This window comes from Lytechinus variegatus, chromosome 3 (genome assembly GCF_018143015.1).
Source record: "Lytechinus variegatus isolate NC3 chromosome 3, Lvar_3.0, whole genome shotgun sequence".
In the NCBI taxonomy this organism is placed as follows: Eukaryota; Metazoa; Echinodermata; class Echinoidea; order Temnopleuroida; family Toxopneustidae; genus Lytechinus; species Lytechinus variegatus.
This window is the reverse complement of record NC_054742.1, coordinates 11,669,777-11,675,823: the sequence shown is the minus strand read 5'-3', so window position 1 is coordinate 11,675,823 and position 6,047 is coordinate 11,669,777.

The following is a 6,047-nucleotide window of genomic DNA, read 5'->3' as shown; positions in this document are numbered from 1 at the left end:
ATTGTATCATTTCTAGTAGACAGCTGGCAGCCGTCTGTTTGAGGAGGATTTTTTTTTTATTTCTCCTCGTAAACAATTGGTAAGTGGAGCCAAATACCCAACCAACCGTGGGAGTTTAGAAGCCGGGGGGGGGGGCACTTACATTGACATCACCTAATGAATATTCATGACGACTGTTTTCACAAAATATTGCTAAACGTTTAAATTCAATAAATTGGTTATTTGTTATCCGATTTTGATGAAATTTTTAACATTTTGCTAAGTGAATTCTACTCTATTTATTAAACTATAATAGATACTTTCAGCCCGGACCATCCCTTTAACAAACTTCCGCAGTTCATAATGTACATTATGTAACATTATTAGAAGAAAACAATTACATTCCAATAGCAAATCTGGTTGTCAGAACACCAAGTGGAGTTTTCGAAATAAGTGGATAGAGGAAGAAGTAAAATTGATAGGGGAGGAAGTGAACAGTTGATAGTCGAGTAGTTTTTTGTTTAAATGCGCGTAGTCCTGAAACAGACAGTAAACCAGAAAAGGTAGAAGAGGAATGAGTATTTGATAGATAAGTACTCCTGCTCTGCACTCCGTTCACCGACTCAAGCTAGCATCTTCTCATTTATCCAATAATCCAACTACTCAAGCCTCTTCAACTCTTAAACCTTTTCTGTTTTACAGTCATTTTCAGATTCCATATGTTGCTCGAGTAAGTTCACGCCGCGCGTTAGTGATATCGGGTCCGGTCTGAGCGTTTCTGGGTGACCGCGCGTTTGTTAGCCGACACAACCAGCATTGCATTGGTGAACCACTTTCAATTTGCCATTCGGTTTTAGTCTGAAATATAAAAGGTAAAACGTTATCACACTGTAATAAGATGGAAAAGGGGCTTCTCAAAGGTATGTTTCATAGAGGAACATGTTCGTCAAAAGACGCGAGGCTTACTATGATTATGTGATTGCCCCGTCAGGGGCGAAATTTTTTCATTTTTGACAATAGAAATGACAATTTTTATAGGCAGAAAATTGCCTTCATCGTTTACTTTTGTCCTTGAATAATTTATCAGTTTTTTCTTTAGGGGGGCACATTGGGGGGGGGGGGCAAAACGAGATTTTGCCCCCCAAAAAAGTTTTTTTTTTTTTTTTGGGGGGGGGGGGCAAGTGCCCCCCCCCTCCCCCCGCTTCCGGCGCCCTTGTGCACATTTACAGATAAATAAGTAGGCCTATTGGGCATAATGGGTGAACAATAAGTTGGGGACCTTGTAGTTTATAATGGTCGAATGGCGTGGGGTTTCCATCGGAAAACATTAGGCCTATAGTATTTTATATATGAAGAAAGGAGCGAAAATACGTAATTGATTGCGTGGATCCGTATCTGGCGTTTATGCCTCTTTCATAATCATTGTTATGCACCAATACGGACGATACTTGAACTTGAAGGAAAATAAGCAAAATTATGCAGTTTGGGAGATTCCTGAAGTTACAATTAGATATTGTAATTTTGTTTTGGATATTTGTTAGTAGTAATTCATTTTATCTTCTCAGCATTCTGTTGTTTTGTGGACGGCAACCAGCACACGATCCCTAAAATTATGAATCTTGTCCCTAACGAAATATTTGAAAGAATTGCATTTTTGTATAGGCCTATGTGCTAACAATCAGATACATCATTTTTTTCGATGTCGTATATCACCTTTTTCTGTCTTTTTTGTTTCCTTTCCCTCTGTTTTTCTTTCTTCATTCTCCTTTTACCATTTTTCTTTTTTTTCCCTACCTCCCTTCTCTTTTTTTTCCCTTCTTAATTCATTTCTCTTTCCCTCCCTCCCTTCTCCTTTTTTGTTCTCTTCTCAATTCATTTCTCTCTCCCTCCCCATTACCATCATTTCCTCTCTCCTTCCTTCCCCCTCTCCAAATCGCTATCAGACCAAATTAGACCATTAAACCAAGTTGTCATTAGACCAAATGGTATATCCCGAACGGTAATAGCCCACCTGAAGATTAGACCAAGTTAACCAACCGTCAGTAAACCGTATAACATTATGCAGCACCCCTAGACAATGCTTGGAAACCTCTTTCCAGGGCTATAGGACCCCGGGGCTATATAGGCCTAATTAATCCTAATGATGCTTAGGTATTTTTAAAACTATTTTTGTAATGAAGTGGATATACCTCTTTTTATTAATTTATTTTTGGGTCATCATAGGACTTTTGACTGTTGACACATGTATATAATCTAGCTGTAAGTTTAAGAAATGTTAAACTAAAATAAAAATAAAGCAATATAATAACAATAAAAGGTACGTTTTCTCGCCTATAGTTGACAGATATACTCTAGACCTAAGTTATTTATATCAACTTATCTCGCCAAATCGATATAGAAGTTTTATGTCGATCAAAATAATATCACGTCGTAATATTGACATAATAGGCCTACCATTATGTTCTATAGACTTCGTGAGAAATATTACATAGCCAACATTCATAAACCCAATTGCACATTGAAAAATAAAAACTTTTTTGATACTTAAAAAAAAATTAAAAGCCTGAAACGTGATATACGGTTTTCGCGCTAACAAGTGAATCGTAAAGCAAAGCGATATCGAAAGTTGTCAGCACTGACTATAGCTGACAATTTGAGTGAAATTCTTGGGTTTGATTGGCTAAAAGGCACTGGCCTCTGACTGTTACTATGGTCTTTGGCGTACCGTGAGTCACAGCATGGGGAGGGGGCACCAGCAACAATTTTGAGTCGCTAAGTGAGCGCGCGAAGCGCGCTCAGTTGCCAGGTATACTGGCCTAATAAAGAAATTTTAAGGACAGTGCCATTAAACAGATATGTATCTCACTGATCAAATAATGCGAGCGCAAAGCGCGAGCTGAAAGTTTTAGATATTCAGACCTTAATAAAACGACATTATATTTTTTTGTAACTTTCACGTCCCTGTCTCGCTTAATACAAGCGCAAAGCGTGAGCTGAAAATTTTGTATATATTGACCCCGGCCAAACAGCTAGGAGATTTTAAGGAGTATATTATTTTTAGGAATCCATCTCTCTATATTCATCTAATGCGAGTGCCAGGCGCTTAATTGCTGATTTTGTGAAAATTACATCCGAACACTTGAACATCATATTTTGTAGTCATTGTAATCATGATTAACATACATATCTTTCTAATCAAGTATTGTGAGCGCGAAGCGAGCTGAAAGGTACTAAATTCAGACCTAAGAGGAGCATTTTAAGGCTTGTTTGTAAGAATTCATGAAGACCAAATACGTATTTCACTAACCAACTAATACGAGAGCGAAGTGCGAGCTGAAAATTGTTGATACTCAGATCAGAAAAGGGACATTTTAAGGACTGATTTTAGGAATTCATGGAGAGCAGACATATCTCACCAAACCGCGCTAATGCAAACGTAAGCACGGACATGAAATGTTTTATATTAAGATGGGGGGGGGGGGGGGCGGAACGTGCACCCCCCGTAGTTCTGCCATTGACTACAGGGTCCGTGGAACCGGGGCCGGGCCGGGGGCTTCAGCTTAATTGCCCCCACTTTTTTCAAAAAACGTGTAAAAAACGTAAAAGTGACCATATGATTGTGATGGTCAGCACCCCCCCCCCCCACTTTGAAAACCGTTCCGCGGCCCCTGGACTATGTCGGAGAAAGACAACTTGCCATTTTAGTGCTGACAATTACTTTCATGATATGAAACTCACTTTGCTAATGTGGCGTTAGAAATTGCTGGTGAGTCAAAGCACCACGATCATGTATCGTCCACTCTCCATGAAAACTTTCGATTATCGCCTGTCTCTGAAAGCGATGTCTTGGAAGAGGTTCATAATTTGAAGAATACAAAGTCTGTTGGTCTAGATGGTATTTCAGTATATATAATCAAAGAATCAATTTCAGTTTTAGTTGAACCTGTTACTTTCTTGATAAATAAATCTTTATATGATGGTGTTGTACCTGAGAAATGGAAAGTAGCCAAAATTGTTCCTATTCACAAGAAAGGTCATAAGTTTGAATTTAACAACTATAGACCGATATCGATTCTACCCTGTGTGTCTAAATTAATGGAAAAAAATGTGCAGAAGCAATTGCTTCGTTATATTCAAAGTCATTCTTTACTTTCTGCCTTTCAATCTGGATTCCGTCCGAAACACTCAACCATTACTGCTCTCGCTAAGGTAACGGATGACTGGTTTCATTGTATGGACAATGGGCAGTATACAGGGGCTTTTGACCTGGTCGATCATGCAATTCTCTTATCCAAACTTAAAAATATTGGTATAGTGTAAATGAATTGCATTGGTTCAAAAGTTATTTGACTAATAGCAGAATTCGTACATCCATTAATGGAATTTTATCAGAAGAAAGGGTCATTTTTAAGGGAGTACCCCAGGGATCTCTCCTTGGACCCTTATACTGTTCATTTTATTTATCGATGATATAATTTCTGTATTTAAAGAGTCCACTGTACACCTATATGCTTACGACACAGTCATATATTTCTCACATAAAGATGTTAGAGTTATTGAACGCGTCCTTAATAAGGAACTCGAAAGTTTATCTGCATGGATGAAGATGAATAATTTGAAAATAAACTATGATAAAACCGTAAGCATGTTGATTGGAAATGCTTAAAAGGTCACAACATTTACAACTAAAAATTGACTGTCATTTACTGACTCAAGTGAAAAAATTTAAGTATCTAGGTGTCTTTGTGGATGAAAACATGAAGTGGGACGATCACGTAAATTATTTATGTAAAAACTGGGGAGAATGATTAGTTATATTGCACGGCTAAAGCATTTTGTAAATTTGTCAGAATTAAAGTTAATATATAACTCAATAATTTTACCTCATTTTGATTATGGTGACATTATCTATCAATCTGCTAACAAATCTCTTCTTGACCAACTTCAAAAAATTCAAAATAGAGCTGGAAGAATAATTTTGAAAATTGACCCCTATTCACACACTTCAACCTCTCAAATTCATTCTATTCTGGGTTGGGACACTATTCAAAAGAGACAGTATACTCACTTGATATTATTCATGTATAAGATTAGTAACAACATGTCCACTGAATATATGAAAAGTATGTTTCGTACAAAAGCTACTCCTTACCCTCTTAGAAATGAAAATAACATATGTTTACCCAGCCCTAGAACCAATAGTTGTAAAAGATCTTTCTCTTACCGAGCTGCCTCTGAATTCAACAGAATCCCTTTGTACGTGCGTAATGTCACCACTTTTAATTCTTTTAAAAATACATTTTTGAAATATATCTGTGCTAAATCAAACTAAATCACTGATTTGTACCGGGGGAGGGTGGGGGGGGGGGGGGTAAGTGAAGGTTATATATATATATATTTTTTTTTTTAATGAGTTCACTTTTATGTCTGAAGGTCAACTTCCTTTTCATTATGGTAATCATAATATTGCAAGTAAACTGGCTCCATGCCCAGGACGAAAATCCAATTGAAACCAGTTGGATTTCCAACTGGTTTCAATTGGTTTTAACTGGAATTTAACAGTTGAAAATTATTTCCAGTTGAAACCAGTTGGGCAACTGGAAATCCTTACTGGAACCAGTTGGGTAACTGGAAATCCTAACTGGAACCAGTTGGGCAGGGCAACTGGAAATCCTAACTGGAACCAGTTGGGCAACTGGAAATCCTAACTGGAACCAGTTGGGTAACTGGAAATCCTAACTGGAACCAGTTGGGCAACTGGAAATCCTAACTGGAACCAGTTGGGCAACTGGAAATCCTAACTGGAACCAGTTGGGCAACTGGAAATCCTTACTGGAACCAGTTGGGTAACTGGAAATCCTAACTGGAACCAGTTGGGCAACTGGAAATCCTAACTGGAACCAGTTGGGTAACTGGAAATCCTAACTGGAACCAGTTGGGTAACTGGAAATCCTAACTGGAACCAGTTGGGCAACTGGAAATCCTAACTGGAACCAGTTGGGCAACTGGAATTTCTAACTGGAACCAGTTGGGTAACTGGAAATCCTAACTGGAACCAGTTGGGCAAC